Source organism: Pipistrellus hanaki, assembly GCF_964339955.1.
Source record: "Pipistrellus hanaki genome assembly, chromosome: 1".
In the NCBI taxonomy this organism is placed as follows: domain Eukaryota; kingdom Metazoa; phylum Chordata; class Mammalia; order Chiroptera; family Vespertilionidae; genus Pipistrellus; species Pipistrellus hanaki.
This window is the reverse complement of record NC_140503.1, coordinates 145,689,072-145,706,813: the sequence shown is the minus strand read 5'-3', so window position 1 is coordinate 145,706,813 and position 17,742 is coordinate 145,689,072. Positions and strand designations below refer to the sequence as shown.

Below are 17,742 nucleotides of genomic sequence, written 5' to 3'. Positions count from 1 at the left end.
GCCAACAAGTACAAATGATTATTTATAGAAGATATAAACTACTAGCTAAAATGAAGCTTTTAAAATTTTATTTTATTAACATTGTGGTTCTTTTTAACATAATCAAGACTTGGAATGTTGCACAGTATATGCTCTCTGTGGGTGTTTACACAGTTTTGTGTTCTAAATTTTTTTTTTCCTTCTGTTTCCCTATACTCTACCATAGAAGCCAAAGTACTTATTTGAGATCAGAGAGGTATTGCAGGAAGAAAGGTAAAATAAAGTACCTTTTAAGGTACTCTAATAAGTCCAGGAAAGCAACTTACAACTAATTTGTCAGCTCTTTTCATTTTCTGTTATGTTTCCATTTTCAAAAGAACATGTACCATCAGTCTCACTTCAGAAAACCACTTAAATTTAGGAAAATCACAAAAGTGTAACCTTTACTTAAAGTAATGTCCATGGCATTTACTGGTCATAGTCTTTGGTTCTTGAAATTACAATGGTATATGCTCTATTAAGAAGGCAGTTTTATAAGTAAACTAGAGGCCCATTGCATGAAGATTCATGCAAGAATAGGCCTTCCTTTCCCTGGTTTCATTCCCAGCTGCCTGAGAGCCTGCAGGTCCTCGTTCCCAGCTGGAGCCCCACTCCAGTACCACCCTCTACCCCCTGCCCACCCCTCATAGCAGGTGTCCTGCCCCGCCAGGCCACTCCATGCCTTCATATGCAAATTAACCCTCCATCTTTGTTGGGCTAATTTGCATATTCACTCCTGATTGGTAGGTGGGCATTACAGAGAATGGTCAATTTGCATATTTCTCTTTTGTTAGTGTAGATAAGTAGTAAATAAATAAATAAATATCAGAAAATATGCAAAAATGCCCTTTAAAGGTTTGTAAAAAATAATATGAAATCCATTAAAAAGTAGATAGTGTATACTCCTCACTCACAAAGAGACACTTGAGGCCTCACCTCTGAGCCCATTAACTCTTATTTTGAAAACAATTCTAATGATTTTGTTCATCTGGTCTCTAAACCTTTGGAAGATAAGCTATTATAAGTTAAAATGTAGGAAGAGATTGTGATAGAGGCAAACTGACAACAGCATGAGTAAAAACTGCTAGTGAGAGATAAAAAAGATAGCAATCTAAGGCTACAAAATATGAGGATATATATCTTTTCCATAAGGAATATTTGAAGCTTTGACCTGACAAGCATTTCTTACCTGTCACACCCCTTTTTTTGGGTCACAGCACATTCATATTCTTTTTTTTAAAAATTTAATAAATCTTTATTGTTCAGATTATTACAATTGTTCCTCTTTTCTTCCCCCCATAGCTCTCCTCCACCAGGCTCCCACCCCACTGTCTGCCTTATCTCCCCACCACTGTCCTCATCCATAGGTGCACGCTTTTTGTCCAGTCTCCTCTTACACCCCCCATTCCCCTTTTCCCCTAAGAATTGTCAGTCCACTCCTCTTCTATGCCTCTGATTCTATTATATGCACCAGTTACTACTGTTCATCAGATTTTTTATTCCCTTGGTTTTTAGATTCACTTAATAGAGACATAGTTTTTGATCATAATTTTTATATTTATCTTTTTCTTCTTTCCCTCTTCCTAAAGAATTCCTTTCTTCATTTCATATAATTCTGGCTTGGTAATGATAAACTCCTTTAGCTTTTTTTTTTTTTTTTTTTTTTTTTTTTTTTTTAAATCTGTGAAGCTCTTTATCTGACCTTCAATTCTGAATGATAGCCTTGCTGGGTAGAATAATCTTGGTTGTAGTTTTCTGCTATTCATCACTTTGAATATTTCTTGCCATTCACGTCTGGCCTGCATAGTTTCTGTTGCAAAATCAGCTGAAATCGTATGGGTGCTCCCTTGTAGGTAATTGTTTTTCTCTTGCTGCTTTTAATATTCTCTCTTTGTCTTTTGCTCTTGGAATTTTAATTATGATGTGTTTTGGTGTGGTCCTTGGATTCCTTTTGTTTGGGTTTCTGTGTGCTTCCTGGACTTGTAAGTCTATTTCTTTCACCAAGTGGGGGAAGTTTTCTGTCACTATTTCTTCAAATAGGTTTACAGTATCTTGCTCTCTCTCTTCTTTTGGGACCCCCATAATTCTGATGTTGGTGCGCTTGAAGTTGTCACAGAGGCTCCTTACACATTTTTGGATTCTTTTTGCTTTTCCAGAGGAGTGTTTTTTTCTTCTTTGTGTCCCAAATCTTTGATTTGATTTTTGTGATCCTCTAATCTGATTTTAGGTCTCTGTAAAATATTTTTAAATTCAGTCAGTGTATGTTTAATTTCTAGTTGATCCTTTTTCATATCCTCGAGGATCTCATTAAATTTATCGGCCTTTTCTAGGAAATTCTTGAAAAACATTACAACCATGGTTCTGAGGTTATAGAACCTTATAAGCATGCTCTATATCCAGTCACTTGCTCTCCTCCATTTCTTTCTTTTTTAAAAATTTATTTTTAATTTATTTATTTTAAATTTTTTTTATTAAATTATTATCTTTGTACATATACCATTGCACCCCCTCCCATACATGACCTCCCTCCCCAGAGTTTTGTGTCCATTGGTTGTACTTATATGCATGTATACAAGTCCTTTGGTTGATCTCTTATGTTCCCCAGATCTCCCTACCCTCCTCGCTGTAATTTGACAGTCTGCTTGTTGCTTTACTGTCTCTATATCTATCTTTTGGTTCATCAGTTTATAATGTTCTTTATCATCCATAAATGAGTGAGGTCATGTGGTGTTTCTCTTTCATTGACTGGCTTATTTCACGCAGCATGATGTTCTCCAATTCCATCCAGGTTGCTGCAAATGATGAGAAATTCTTCTTTTTTATGGCAGCATAATATTCCATTGTGTAGATGTACCATTGTTTTTGGATCCAATCATCTGCTGATGGGCACCTAGGCTGTTTCCAAATCCTAGCTATTGTAAATTGTGCTGCTATGAACATAGGGGTGCATATATCCTTTCTGATTGGTGTTTCTAGCTTCTTGGGATATATTCCTAGGAGTGGGATTACTGGGTCAAATGGGAGTTCTATTTTCAGTTTTTTGAGGAAGCTCCATACTGTTCTCCACAGTAGTTGCACCAGTCTACATTCCCACCAGCAGTGCATGAAGGTTCCTTTTTCTCTGCAACCTCGCCAACACTTGTCGTTTGTTGATTTGCGTTGGTGGTATAGTGGTGAGCATAGCTGATTTCCTCCATTTCTTTTGTTTGTGACCTGTCTCTTTGTCTCCGCATTTTGGCTGCTTCCCTGGGTTGATGGAGTGGCTTTGTGTGCTAGGTGTCCTATATGGCCGAGTGGCTCAGCCTCCCCACCTGAGATGGACACTCTTGGTGCACCCCTTTGTGGGCTGTGTGTGCAGTCTTGTTGTAGTTAAGCCTAGATTGTTATTAGTATCACTGGGAGAGTTGATCTCCAGGCCAATTGGCTGTAAGGATCAGCTGTGTCTCTGCTGGGAGAGCTTCTGTGCTCAGCTTGGATGGGGTAGAGTCTCAGGGTGGAGCAGTCAGCCTTGGTTTCTCATCAGCTCCGCCCTAAGAGGCCCCTGTGTCTCAGTGTCTTGCAGCAATTGCTGCACGCACCTCTGAGAGAAGGCTGCTCTCGAGTTTCGGCCACTGCCAGACAGTCCAGTTTCTCCCCGAGTGAGTCTGGGTATCCAAAGTCTCACCTGGATCTGGATTTCAGTGCAGTTTGGAGGTTTTGTTTCCCTCCTGAATGAGAAAGCTAGCCATGCACTTGCAGCCAGCCCTCTCCACACGCCATGAGTAAGCCAGCCGAGTATTCAGCCCTGGGCACAGGGGCAAGTCTCAGCCCATCTTTTGCGCCCCCTTCCAGCCCCGCTCGCCATGGCCCTTGGTCCTGTCTGCCAGAAGCCCCGCTCCTGCTCCCACATGCTGATGGCATCAGGCCACATGCACCTGGTGACAGCTCAGAGTGATTGGGACAGCACTAGCAGTGACTGTGAGTGGCAGTTCTGGTGTCGGCAGTAGGTGTGAGAGTCAGCTGCCAGTCCTGATCACTGCTCAGGAGCAGGGGGAGGTGGAGAAGCCCTGAGGGGCAGTTGGGGCCAGCAGCCATAGCCCACAACCACTGATAGTGTTGAACGATCAGGGACTGGCAGCAGTTGCGAGCAGTGGCTCTGATGCCAGTAGCAGGTGTGAATGGAGCTGGCACTGGCAGCAGGTGCAAGTGCAGGGCGGGGCCGCAGTCCATGGGAGCAGAGAATTTTCAGTAACCACCAGAGGCTCACTCCAATGACAGCGGCTGGTGCCCCGCCTCGTTCTGGCACTCCCCCCTCACCTGCTCCACCGTCCTGATACAGCTGACGTCCATCATGTTCCACACTCTGCCACCTGCTGCTCACGCCTACCATGTTCCGTGTGCACCTCTTAGTGGTCAGCACACGTTATAGTGACCAGTTGTTCGGTTGTTCTGCACTTTGGTCTATGTGCATTTAGCCTCTTATTATATAGGATTATGTATACACCTTACACTAATGCAATGTTATATGTCAATTATAGCTAAAAATAAATAATAAACCATGGTGGGGAAAATAATTGATCTGACATGTGAGTGTCTGGGATAGAAAAATTAAAAAGTGAGAATATATGGCCCTGGCCAAGTGGATCATCAATTGGTTAGAGGGTCATTCCATACACCAAAAGGTTATGGTTCGATTCCCAGTCAGGGCACATACCTAGGTTGCAGGTTCTATTCCGGGTTAGGGTGTGTACAGGAGGCAACTGATCAATGTTTCTCTCTCATATTAATGTTTCTTTAATTTCCTCTCTCTCTAAAACACGTCAATAAAAACATATCCTCATATGAGGATTAAAACAAACAAACAAACAAAAAAACCCCCAAGAAAATAGATGGTTCCCAAGTACGTAAGAATCATAGTTTCATGGAATAATAAAAGTTGAAAAGATCTTCAGAAATTACTTAGTCTTATTTCTTTTAATATTCAAATGAGAAAACTGAAGCCTAGAAAAGCTAAGTAACTTTTTTCAACAAATACATTATCAGCCAGAGTCTCATAATAGAACTGTATAAAAATTTGTGGAATGAGTCTATCTTTGACTTCATATCATTTCTATCAAATCTCTGCATTCTATTTTTACAGTTTTTGCTGTAATATTTTGTTTAAAATTTGTTTCATATTACCCACAGTTAATTGTAAGTTTGAAAACACATTCCACAAGAAGTTTAAAAACACACTCTATAAGCAAATATAAGTATTTTTATTTTCTACCTTGTGTTATCTTAGCTTTACTCTTTCTCATTGCTAAGAATGTTACAGAGTTTATTATCCAGTCGACCCATAATGGAACCTGTGGTGAAATCTAAAGTCAAATTCATGTTCTGGTGGCCTAGTGGTCAGTTACCTGGGTCTTGGTCAGTTCCTGGGGTCTGGCCCTGTGCCAGCAGCAACACCTAGAAAGAATGGCTCAGTGTGCACCTTTAAGAATTTGAAGACAGCACCTCCATACCAAGGGCCCATCATCTGAATGCTGATTACTCTACTAGAGGCCCAGAGCACAAAATCCATATATGAGGGAGGGTGTCCCTCAGCCCAGCCTGCACCCTCTCCAATCTGGGACCCCTTGATGGATGTCCAACTGCCCGTTTAGGCCCAATCCTACCAGTCCTGGATTGTGATAGGGATGTCCAATTGCCCTTTTAGGCCCGATCTCACCAGGATAGGGCTTAAACGGGCATTTGAACATCCTTATCAAAATCCAGGACTACTGGCTTCCAACAGCTTGCCTGCTTGCCTTCCTGATTGTCCCTGCTTCTGCCTGCCAACCTGATCACCCCCTAACCACTCCCCTGCCAGCCTGATTGATGCCTAACTGCTCTCCCCTGCAGGCCTGGGTCCCCCTAACTTCCCTCCCCTGCAGACCTGGTCACCCCTAACTGCTCTCCTCTGCAGGCCTGGTTCCCTCCCCTCCCAACTGTTCTTCCCAATAGGCCCGGTTGCCCCCAACTTCCCTTCTCTGCTGGCCTGGTCACCCCTAAATTCCCTCCTCTGCTGGCCATCTTGTGGTGGCTATCTTGTGTCCACATGGGGACAGCCATCTTGTGTGTTGGAGTGATGGTCAATTTGCATATTACTCTTTTATTAAATAGGATTTTCTTATGTAAGTTAAAATACATTACAATGAATTATGCAATTCTTAAAACTTTAGAGAATAGAAAATGATACAACTTTCCTTAGTAATATTTTTCATAGATAGCATTTGAAAATTGGATTTTAGATAACTTAATTCCACTAGCCACAATTTAAGGTCTTTTCTTTATTATTGTGGTTTACAAAAAAGATAGGGAACTACCTGGAATCTTGTATGGTAGTAGTTTTCAAATATTTTTCAAGCCAAAAATCTTTTATCCAATAAAATCTTATCCTGAACCCAATGATGGGACAGATAAAGGTGGTGCTGGAGGGGCCCTGTCCACCCACCGCTGTTCCGCCTGGCAAGCGAAGCCCACTTTGGAAACCGCCTCTGTACCTGGTAAATATGCCTTTACATATGGATAGATGTTGGCTAAATCAGCCTTCTCCTGTTCAGGTTGTCTTGGTGAGCTAAATATTTGAAAGCGCTTTCTGTAATATTTCAGAGGAAATAAAAGAGCTGTCAACTTGCAAATGTCCACAGGCTCCTGGTCATGTAAAACATGCTTTCTGATATCAACTGAATTCCTGCTATAATATCAACACATGGATAAAGACTAGTTACCCCTGTTATTTTCCATGTGTGAGCATTTGTATAGATTGCTGGAGGAACTCTATGTGCTGGTTTCCACAAGGGTTCATTAATGATTATAATAATGAATAGAGGCCTGGTGCACGAAATTCATGCACAGGGGGATGAGGGGTACCTCAGCCCAGCCTGTACCCTCTCCGATCAGGGACCTCTCGGGGGATGTTCCACTGCTGGCAGTCAGACATCCTTCTCCCAATCTAGGACTTCTGGCTCCTAACTGCTCTCCTGCCTACCTGCCTGATCACCCCTAACTGCTCTCCCCTGCCTGTCTGATCACCCCTAATAGCCTTTGCCTTAGCCCCCACCACCACGCTTTGTCCGGAAGATGTCTGGTCTAATTTTCATATTATCCTTCTATTAGTATAGATTATATGCTCTATAATTATTATAATAATGGAAATCTATCTTTGGTGTTCATCCATTCATGTGTTGAACATGTAGTTTCTCAGTCTCATGCAGTATTTCTACGCAGAATATACAGAAACCTTTCATTTTCTGAATTGTTAATCAATTCTAATCTAATGGTCATTTCCCAAATCAAACCCTACCCAGCAGTGAGGAGTTCAGATCAAGTAAAGAGTAAGGCTTAAAATTTCCTGGACAATGAAATTACAGAAATGACTAAGAATGCTTCCCCCAAATGAGAATTATTTTATTTAAAAGCGTTAGGTGTGCCAACCATGTGAGACCAAGTATCAAAGGAAAACTGCTAATCTATTTGTCTAATTGTTATGGTAATTTGGTTGAATTATCAATAAAAGAATGTTAGGCCTAGGTAAGAAAGGACTCAATACTGGCTTCTCTCCTTTCTGATCTCTCTCCATATGAAGGGCAAATATTTCTTGAATCTCAAATAAACTCAGAATCTCCAGAGACTGAATCTCCCCAAGTTTGGCTGACAAGATTTACTTTCTAAGTGCCACTGCGCAGGTATGCCAGGGGGTCCCTTCCCCACTCCTAGAGGTAAGTCATGATTGGTCAATATCAGTATTGTAATACCATTCCTTTTTTTCCTGTAGGTTTAGGGCTAAGCATGATTAATTTCTTGCCAATGAAATTTGTGCATAAGGCTATTGAGGCCACGGGGTAAGATTTTCCATTCTAATAAAAAGAAGCAAGGGGAAAATTCTTTTTTTGTCTTCAAAGGCCCTGGTGTTTGTGTGTGAGGGAGATGAAGGGGTGGGGGTTGGGGGAAAAGAGGGTTGTGTTTCTTGGAACTCTAGCAGCCATCACTTACCCATGGAAAAAATGTCAAAATTAGCTCACAGAAAGCAACCTAGACCCTGCTATCATTGTATCTACTTACTTTCAAACATCTTGTTGTCTGAGAAAAGTAAACTTATATTTTTTAAGGCAATTTTGGCCAAATATCCTGTTACTTGCTGTCAAAGGCAGCCTAACCAGTATAACAGATGATTCTGATGCAGAGTCAACTCTGCGAAGCTCTGATAAGGAGTAATGATGAGCAAGGAACTTTCGGCTTACCCAGGCTCTCTAGCTCTTTGACGTGGTGAAAAAAAAAAAAAAAAAAAAAAGAATGATTACAACATAGAAGATGAATGATCACGACACTGCCTTTGTATTGATAATTCTAAAAAATTCCAGAAAATAACATTTTAGTGCCAAGGGTTTTAGTATCATTCTTTTAGTCAACAGAGATTATATAGATTGTAAGGTTATATAGTTTCTCTCCCCAACCCTTACAACTTGAAGTGAAGTTGTAATGTTTGAACACTGAATGAAAAAAATAGTTGAACTTATCAGCATTTGATTGTTATCTAAATTTCTATTCAACAAGCAAAACAACAACAGAACCCTGTTATTATTGCTGCCTATAACTTTTTTTTCCTTTCTCTATTTGGCAAAATTCTACTAGTTACTCAAGATCTCATTTAAAACACATCAATTAGTAATTCCTAAGTCCAGGTAAACTACCTCTGTCCTTTTTATCTTCTAAGAACTCATTCATTTAACAAAAATGTATTAAACTCTTGCCAAGTTCTAGCCCTTGTGCTGGAATTCAAAAGTGAACAGGCTGTAATCTAGTCATCCAATAATAGCTCATTCCTTAAGCAACCATAATGAAGAGTGGTAACTTTTCATTTTTGGCACATGCGCTAGTAACCTCACCCCTTTACAATCTGCAGTTCATCAGATTTTTCCTGGGTATCTATGGTGTGTAAGGCACCAAAAGTTACAAAGATGACTGAGATGCTGACACTCTTTTAATATCTCTTCACCGAGCTAGTTTCCCCCTGCTGCCTGGGCACTTAGATAGTTGACATTTCCCAGCCTCCCTGCAGGTCAGTGTGTCATGTGACTGAGGTCTGGCCAATGGGATGTGGGAATAAATAATGCCTGTTACTTCCATTCCTCACCTGTAAGAAACATATTATGCAATCCTCCACATATCTGCTCTCTCTTTTCCTGACTACTACCTGGAAACTAAAGTCTTAGGGGATGGCAGAGCCCTAAGATACAAAGAGTTTGGGTTCCTGCATCAGTGAATCGAAGGCCACCAGCTAAATACCATTACATGAGTGAAAAAAGGGCTTTACCTGAGGGAGAAATAAGCTCCCACTGCATTGTTATTGAGATTCTGGATTTCACCTGTTACAGCAGTTGGCGTTACCTTTAGACAATATAATCATGAGATGAGAAGTGTAGGCATAGAGTTAAGCAGGAGAGAGGAAGTATTGCCTTGCTTGGCTGGGGTGAAGTGATACTTGAATTAAGCCTTGAATGATGACTTAGTCTTGTAAATAAAATCAAGACCATTACAGGCCAAGGAACTACATGATTAAAGGGTGAAAGGTGGGAAGGAAAGTGCATATAGGGAACTCTATGTATGGCTATATTAACTAGACTCTAGTTACTAGAGCATCATGCTCAAAATGTGGAGTGGTCAGAGGAATATGGAGATGAAAATCCTAAATGTAAATCCTGTGACACTGCCTCCTACTTGGGCCATTTTGGGCAAGTGAATCAGTCTGGATATGTTTCTTCACCTGTGAAAGGTGATAATGCCTATGTCACAAAGCCTTAAAGCAGTACGAGGCACATGCTAGAGTCCCCATGCAGTGCTCCCAATGCTTTATCTTCCTTTTACAAGATGTTCCCTGAGAATGCATAGACTGTATCAGATAAAGGACACTGGTAGGTTTGGATCTTGCAGTCCTTCAGATAAACCACAGAAAAAAATAAATTTTAAAAATGGATTTTTAAAAAGGCAAACAGCTTTTAGTATATGGACCAGATATACTTAATTACTTCATAAGGCTGTTAGAAAACTCTAGAACTTAACACAAGTATGCTTTCCTTAACAGGTACTACACATGACTACACAAGTGCATACATTGGTAGCCCCATTTCCCCCTAGACAATGCTCCTAGTCTTTATCTAAAACAGATGGAAACCTTTTCCTACAGAGGAAAAGTCTGTTTTATCACTGGGATCGCTGACCAAAGAGTCAGTGGCCTATTTATTACTAGAGGCCCAGTGCACGAAATTTGTGCATTTGGGCCTCTAGTAATAAATAGGACACCTCTAGTGGGAGATGGGCGTCCCTCAGCCTGCCATGAGCCCTCTGGTAGTCCGGAGCCCTCAGGGGATGTCCGACTGACAGATTGGGCCTGTCAGTCAGACACCCTTAGCGCTGCTGCAGAGGTGGGAGAGGCTCCCGCCGAGGCCTTCTGGCTGAGCATCTGCCCACTGGTGGTCAGTGTGTGTCATAGCAACCAATTGTTCTGCTGTTTGGTCAATTTGCATATTAGCCTTTTATTATATAGGAGATTACTAGTAAATAATTGGTCATGAGCCAGATATTCAACAATCTCTTTAAGTGCTTTAAACAAAGAAATGTTTTACATTGTACTTGTAGAGCAAGAGACTTAGAGATAATCCAGTCTATATGCAACATGCTCATATGCCTTCAGGGCCAAACAGAAACCTGGGGTCTGAGGCCCTTGGAGAAGGCACAGCCCCACTGATGATATTCAAATCACTGCCAGCTTCTGGATCCAACCTCCTGGTTTCATTTCTCATCTAAGGAAACTGAAGAGACTAGGCATAAGTGACTCTTAGAGGCTCTAGAGCAAACACATTAATCAGAGGCAGGGAGAGCTGAAAACCGAAACCACACCAGGTATTTTAAGCAGAAAGAAATTTTATACAGGGAATTAAGTGAACTGCCAAAGGGCTAGAAGTACAGGATCTAGGCTTGGCCTCCAGGAATGAATTCTAGAATATTAGCAACTGAGCAACCGAACAGTGTACTATTTTTGCACAATTAGGAAAGCCAACAGGGACTGTGGAGTTCAAGAACATCACCTTTATCTGTGACCCCTAGAAGCTGGGATCTGAAAGCTGCCTGGGGAGGGAGCACAGAGTATGTTATTCACCACCTTCCTCAACAGCCTCTTGATAGTACAGAGCTCGTGAGTCAGCACAGCAATGCTGTGTCTGGCTGTCGCAGACTGCAAGTCCTTGCCAACACCTACAGTCCAGAGCCTGGACGCTGGCATCTCCAGGACCTTGCTTGCCCACAGAGGACAGCCCCACATAGCAGGGAGAGGACCTCTGCCTCACCTCTGCCTTCGAAATGTCAGGCAAGTCATCTCTTTGCCTGACCTTAATTTTACTTCCAGAACTCTAGCTGGAAGGCGGTGCGGGGAACGTTTTCAGCGCCCCAGTTTCTCCGGTACAAGAAGGCACACCGGAAGCGGGAGGAGAGGATGGGAGCGCCAGACTGCCATATCCAGCACAGCAACTTCTAGGGTAGGCTTCCGAGCTCTGACCTACATTACGGACCTTTCCCTCTTATGCTATAAGGCCTGCTATGCAAATCCCAAAGAATAAAACAACAACAAAGGGCATGAACCTTAGCCAGCAGGGGAATAATCCTAAAGATCTTAAGAGGCTGGAAAATACATTGTGTGAATACTTTGCTCATATGTTGGTATATAGCACGAATCACACCGCCGAACGACTTGTTAGGGACAGTAGGACACTTTGAACTTCAAACCACTCACAGGCAGAAGCTGTATTCGATTTCTATTTGTATCTCCTCTCCCCGGGCCTGCTTGGATCAGAGAAGACACGCAGGTATCTGCTGAATTGAGATGTTTCACTCCGGACTTGAAGAGAAACAGCCAGATTTCATGAGTAACTAATAGATGCAATGTCAGGTGAGGCCCCCATACAGAGGAGCAGGGAAAAAGGGGTGTCAGTCTTCCAGTGAAGACAGGGGTTGGCCCGGCTAAGAAAGGTTCCGGCGCTGCTGTCCATTTCTTGATGGGAGGCTTAAGGAAACAGTACTTTTCTGCTAGTAACCTTTCGGGGCCACACATCTTACCAGAGTCTAGGGTGAGAGAACCAGCGGACGCCTGGCCAGGGAAAGGAGCCACAGGCAGCCTCAGCGGGCGCCCTGAGCAGGTGGTTCTGCTCTCCAGTCGGTAGGATCTGCTGGTTCTCAGCACCTCGGGGCGCTAACGTCGCCCAGGGCAGCAACAAACAGGAGAAACCCAGCGCCACAGCAACACCAACCACTCACTCCTGTCTCTGCGGGGAGCGCAACCGCAAGCAGAAACGCGGGGCGCTGGTGCTGGTCTCTGGCCCCGAAACCCTAGATTCCTGTCCAGGACGCTGATTTTTCCTATCCTTCTCCTTCCCCGTTCTCCGGGACACTCACCTCCGTCTCCAGCGCTGCCCCGGGCGCTGCCCCCCGCCTCGGAAAGGAGCTAAGAACGTCTTCGAGGCAGCCAGGTCCGAACGCGGCGCTGCGGGCCGCCGGGTCGCGCATCGCTGCCGGCGGGGCCGAGGCCCCAGTTATTGCCGCGGCCGGAGCTCGGCGCATCGCCCGGGGCTGCGGCCCCGCCTTCTCCGCGCAAGGGGCGGCCGCCGAGGAGCCCCGGCGCCGGACCAGCGCCCTCCCTGCGGGGAGCTCCCGGGAAGGCCGCGGTGGAGCGCGGCCCCGGCGAGGCGCGGTGCCCCGCATAGGCAGGCCCTGGGCCGGGGCACGCAGCGCGGGCCCTGCAGGAGCCCCGGGGGCAGGCCCTGCGGCCACGGCTGGCTCATCGGTCCCTAAGCCTCTCTGTCCGGACTTGAAAGCCACCTTTTAGTTGCACTTTATGAGTCTTCTCCTGTGCGACGGGAAGACCAAGGATCGTTCTTCTGGTGGCCAACGAAGTGGGACCAAATCTTGTTCTTCCCCCTCGTGCCCTTCTTGTTCTTGTTTTAGGTTTAACCTTTCCACCAGCAGTTTGATTATTTTACCTTTAATTTTTAATTTTTTTATTAAGGTATTATATGTGTACATATGTTACCATTGCTCCCCCTCCTCACTCCCATACATGCTCTCCCTCCCCAGAGTTTTCCGTCCATTGGTTTTGCTTATATAAATGCATACAAGTCCTAGGTCGATCTCTTATCTCCCCCATATCTCCCTCCCCTCCCCGCTGTAATTTGACAGTCTGTTTGTTGCTTTACTGTCTCTGTATCTATCTTTTTGTTCATCAGTTTGATTATTTTACCGTTAAAACTACCTTCCATTGCCTGCCTTTCTTCTGTATTTGACCCACCAACTGAGTGTGCGCTGTGCATATGCCCGCACATCCCTTTTGGGGATAATTTACATTTTCTTCTTCTAAGATTAAAAAAAAAAAGTCTTACCTGGTTTTTCACTCCTTTAAGCAAGTGCCAATTTTAGTCACCTCTTTCCAGGCAAGAGGGACAATGTTCAGTAACTGCTTCCAGCAGACAGAAGCCACTCATTCCTGCCTCTCAGGTCCTCCTTGGTGGAAAGAATGGATGAACCTATGTTCCGCCCAATAAGCTTCTCCAGAGCACCTGACATGATTATTTCCTAAACTGGCCCCTTCCTCTTCCACAGCTTGGCAAAATTTCTAGTTACATCCAGCTTCCTCTTACCACAGGAGTGAAGCACATTTTCCCTTTTCTTCCAGTCACATGATCTTCACTGATACGTCACCCAATGTCATTAGCATGACTTTGGAGAAATGAACTATTGAGCTAGATTTTACTTTGGTTTTATTGTTTATAATGTTTCACAGCTTACAGTTAGCTCTGAGAGAAATAACTAGGAGGGAGCATTTGTTCAAGTTAGAATGCATTTTGTAGAATCAAATTTATTTAAAATTCATTTGTTCACAGCTCTACAAATACATGTGTGTGTGCTCACAGTGTAAAGTACTCGAGAACAAACTTATAGACTTTCGTGTTCTATACTTCACTTGAGAAAAAGTTACAGCAGTTTGGTTAGGATACACCCAAAAGAAATGCAAGCCATTTGGCCCAGCTTTCTAATTTCACAAACCAGAAGACGAAAATCCAAGATAAACTGGGCAACAGGCTCTAGGTCACAAACCAAGCTCTCTGTGAGCCAGCAGAGGAACAACTGGCCCAGAACCTCACAGTGAATCTAGCAATCAATGGGCTCTTTGGGAATGCTAATCAAAATACCCTTTGCTGTCATTTGAACTCAAAGTTAATATCCTTTGCTGTCATTTATCTTCTTTCAACTGCAAATATTCTTCTTCCTAAAATGTTATCCTTTCATTGTTCATTTCAATATTTTCCTTGTTGGTAAGGTTCTAAGAGAAAAGGCTACCACTGTTTATTCTCTACTCTACTCGCCAAACTGGCTTTACAATTGCATAAAGTTCCTGGTGTTCTTTAGCAGTGCTGCTTTCCATGGGTTTATCCTGTTTGGCATATACATAGAAGTAACAGTCATAAAGACGTCTACAAAAATTTGGAGCATGTAGATATGAAAAAAAATTAGAGGTTTTTGTTTGTTCCCACCGAAATTGCAACAAGAGCATACCTTGTTGTTATTGTGCCATAAAGCTTAGGGCACAGAATAGAGAAATTCAGTATTTTGCCAAAACTCCGTACTTCAAGCTCAACTGTCAGAGTCACCTAAGAATGGCAGATATAATTCAGCTTTGTGTTCTGCATCTTGGAAATTAGTGTCAGAATACCAGCCCTGATCTCTTTCGTGAATGATTCATTTGCTAGCATGCTTAGCAATTCTGAGAGGCAGCGATGCTGGCCGCTAATATTAGACTTTTAGAAGCTGCCTAGGTTTAATGGGGTTGGAAATGTGTTCATTTGTACTTGTGGGGGTTGGGGGGTGGGGATCTTGAATCTGCTGTTCTGTTTTTTAATGTTTTTATTTGAACAGGAGAATGAGCTTCTTTCCATTTCATTTTCCTATGGCAGTACCTATGCATGAGAAAAATGAACCTATAATAGTTCAGGGGATTAAGAACACAAAAGAGTGAAAAAACTTTTTAAAAGAAAACTTGTAGATTAAGTTCATGGAGGTTTGATGAGTATATTGAGTAAAAAAATATTTAGCTTCAATTCATTGTTTGATTCAAAGTCATGGGTCCATACTTTTTGAATATAAGGAATTCAGAAAAATTGGGGCAGATGGTTAGATTGAAATTATTGCCAGATGGTTATTTGTTTTTCATGTTAGTTTAGGGAGGACTGTGAGCTCCTTAAAGTTAGAACCATATTCAGCTTTATTTCCTACTAGGGGTCCGGTGCACGAAATTTGTGCATAGGGGGGAGGTCCCCTCAGCCCAGCCTGCCCCCCTCTCACATACTGGGAGCTCTCAGGGGATGTCCTACTTTCTTTCTTTCTTTCTTTCTTTCTTTCTTTCTTTCTTTCTTTCTTTCTTTCTTTCTTTCTTTCTTTCTCTTCCTTTTTTATCTTCACCTGAGTATATGTTTCCATTGATTTTTAGAGAATGTGGAAGAGAAAGGAAAAGACAGAGAGAAACATTAAAGTGAGAGGAACACTTTGATTGGTTGCCTCCTGCATGAGCCCTGACCTAGGCCCCAGCCAGGGAGGAGCCTGCAACCTAAGTACATGCCCTTGATCAGAATCAAACCCAGACCTGCGGTTGGCAAACTTAGGCAATATCCACTGAGAGGGCCTTCATTTTTTTTTTTCTTTCTCCATGAGTGTGGTAGAAAGCCCTAGATCACTTTTTTGGATTTTCATACCCAAGTTACTATTACCAGTGGCATACAGGGAACTTAGCCAATGAGTAGTCAGAAAAGGTGGCTTCTGCCTGCTCCCTGTGGGGATTAGGCCTAAGCTGCAATCTGGCCTCTTTTTGTTGAAGACAACTGGGCTGATCAGAGAAAGGCACCAGCCCCATCACTCTGCTGCTGCAGCCACTGCCAGTCACCACAGCCACCAAGGTGTTTTCATCAACATGAACTCCTGTCCCTTCATCATGAAAAAAATGACAACTTTCTTTAGGCATTTTCAAGATGTGTCTTTCATAGGATATGACTTTTCTTTCTTTCTTTCTTTCTTTCTTTCTTTCTTTCTTTCTTTCTTCCTTCCTTCCTTCCTTCCTTCCTTCCTTCCTTCCTTCCTTCCTTCCTTTCTTCCTTTCCTTTCCTTTCCTTTCCTTTCCTTTCCTTTCCTTTCCTTTCCTTTCCTTTCCTTTCCTTTCCTTTCCTTTCCTTTCCTTTCCTTTCCTTTCTTCTCTTTCTTTCTCTTTCTTTCTTTCTTTCTTTCTTTCTTTCTTTCTTTCTTTCTTTCTTTCTTTCTCTTCCTTTTTTATCTTCACCTGAGTATATGTTTCCATTGATTTTTAGAGAATGTGGAAGAGAAAGGGAAAGACAGAGAGAAACATTAAAGTGAGAGGAACACTTTGATTGGTTGCCTCCTGCATGAGCCCTGACCTAGGCCCCAGCCAGGGAGGAGCCTGCAACCTAAGTACATGCCCTTGATCAGAATCAAACCCAGACCTGCGGTTGGCAAACTTAGGCAATATCCACTGAGAGGGCCTTCATTTTTTTTTTCTTTCTCCATGAGTGTGGTAGAAAGCCCTAGATCATTTTTTTGGATTTTCATACCCAAGTTACTATTACCAGTGGCATACAGGGAACTTAGCCAATGAGTAGTCAGAAAAGGTGTTTTCTCTGTAGTTCATACCTATTTTCTCTGATCTCTGGCTCCACCCCTGCAAAGGCCTAAAGCCTCCGGCCCTGGGCAAGGCACCCCCAGCTGGCTCTGATCACCCAGCTCTACCCCCCGCCAAGGCTGCAAGCTTCTGGCTGAGGCTCAGGCCTTGGGCAGGGGACCCCCAGCCGGCTCTGATTGCCCAGTACCTCCCCTGGCCAAGGCCAGCAAGGGCAGGTGGAAAGCTTGGCTTCCTCCATTGCTGGGGAAACCCAAGCCTTCCTCCTGTTCTCTCCGTGGCCACAGCCATCTTGGTTGGGTTTATTTGCATATTTGATCCTGATTGGCTGGTGGGTGTGGCTTGTGGGTAAAGCGGAGGTATGGTCAATTTGCATATTACTCTTTTATTAGATAGGTTATGTACATCATACTATTTGCTCTTTTGAAGTAGCAACAAATAAAAATAAAATAAAACCCTGTAAATAAATGAATAAGAAAAAGCTCTTTCTCATAATCTCTTATAGAATTACCATCTGTGAATTTAAATGCTTTTCTTGAAAAATTTATTTTCTTCTTTATGTATTCCTGATACATGATTCATTTATATTCATTTATCCAGAAACTGTTTCTAAATTTCATGTATGTCCTCTTGTTTATTATCCTGGAATTTGGTAAAAAAAAAAAAAAAAAAAAAAAATCTATACTTAATCTAAGAAATATTCCCCACACTGACAATACTACCAAGTTAGTGAACTACATTTTTTTAGGCCTATGTCAAATATCACTGTTTATTTTAATAAATATTTTTTAGTTCGACTAAAATTAAGCATTAAGAAAATAGTACTTATAATTATAAGTGATGGCATCCATTAAGGATAAATGCCTGATGATTATATTTCTTTTATGTAACAGATTAGCAATATAGTTCTGATTAAACTCCTTTAAATGTAAGTTATTGAGCCAAACTCCTTCCTACCTCTGGTATTCATTTATAAAGGTGTAAGATTTTAAAAT

At 42.6% G+C, this 17,742-nt stretch overlaps 1 protein-coding gene across 3 annotated transcripts in view; it reads right to left on the bottom strand.

The window, feature by feature from the left end:
- The window catches only part of SLC9B2 (solute carrier family 9 member B2), a 50,895-nt gene extending 38,181 nt beyond the window's left edge, over positions 1-12,714 (bottom strand). For all 3 annotated transcript variants that reach the window (XM_084901823.1, XM_084901825.1, XM_084901824.1), the window contains exon 1: positions 12,469-12,714. The gene's annotated coding sequence lies outside the window, so the exon portion shown is untranslated. The remainder of the gene's footprint in view (positions 1-12,468) is intronic.
- Between the last annotated feature and the right edge of the window lie 5,028 nt (positions 12,715-17,742).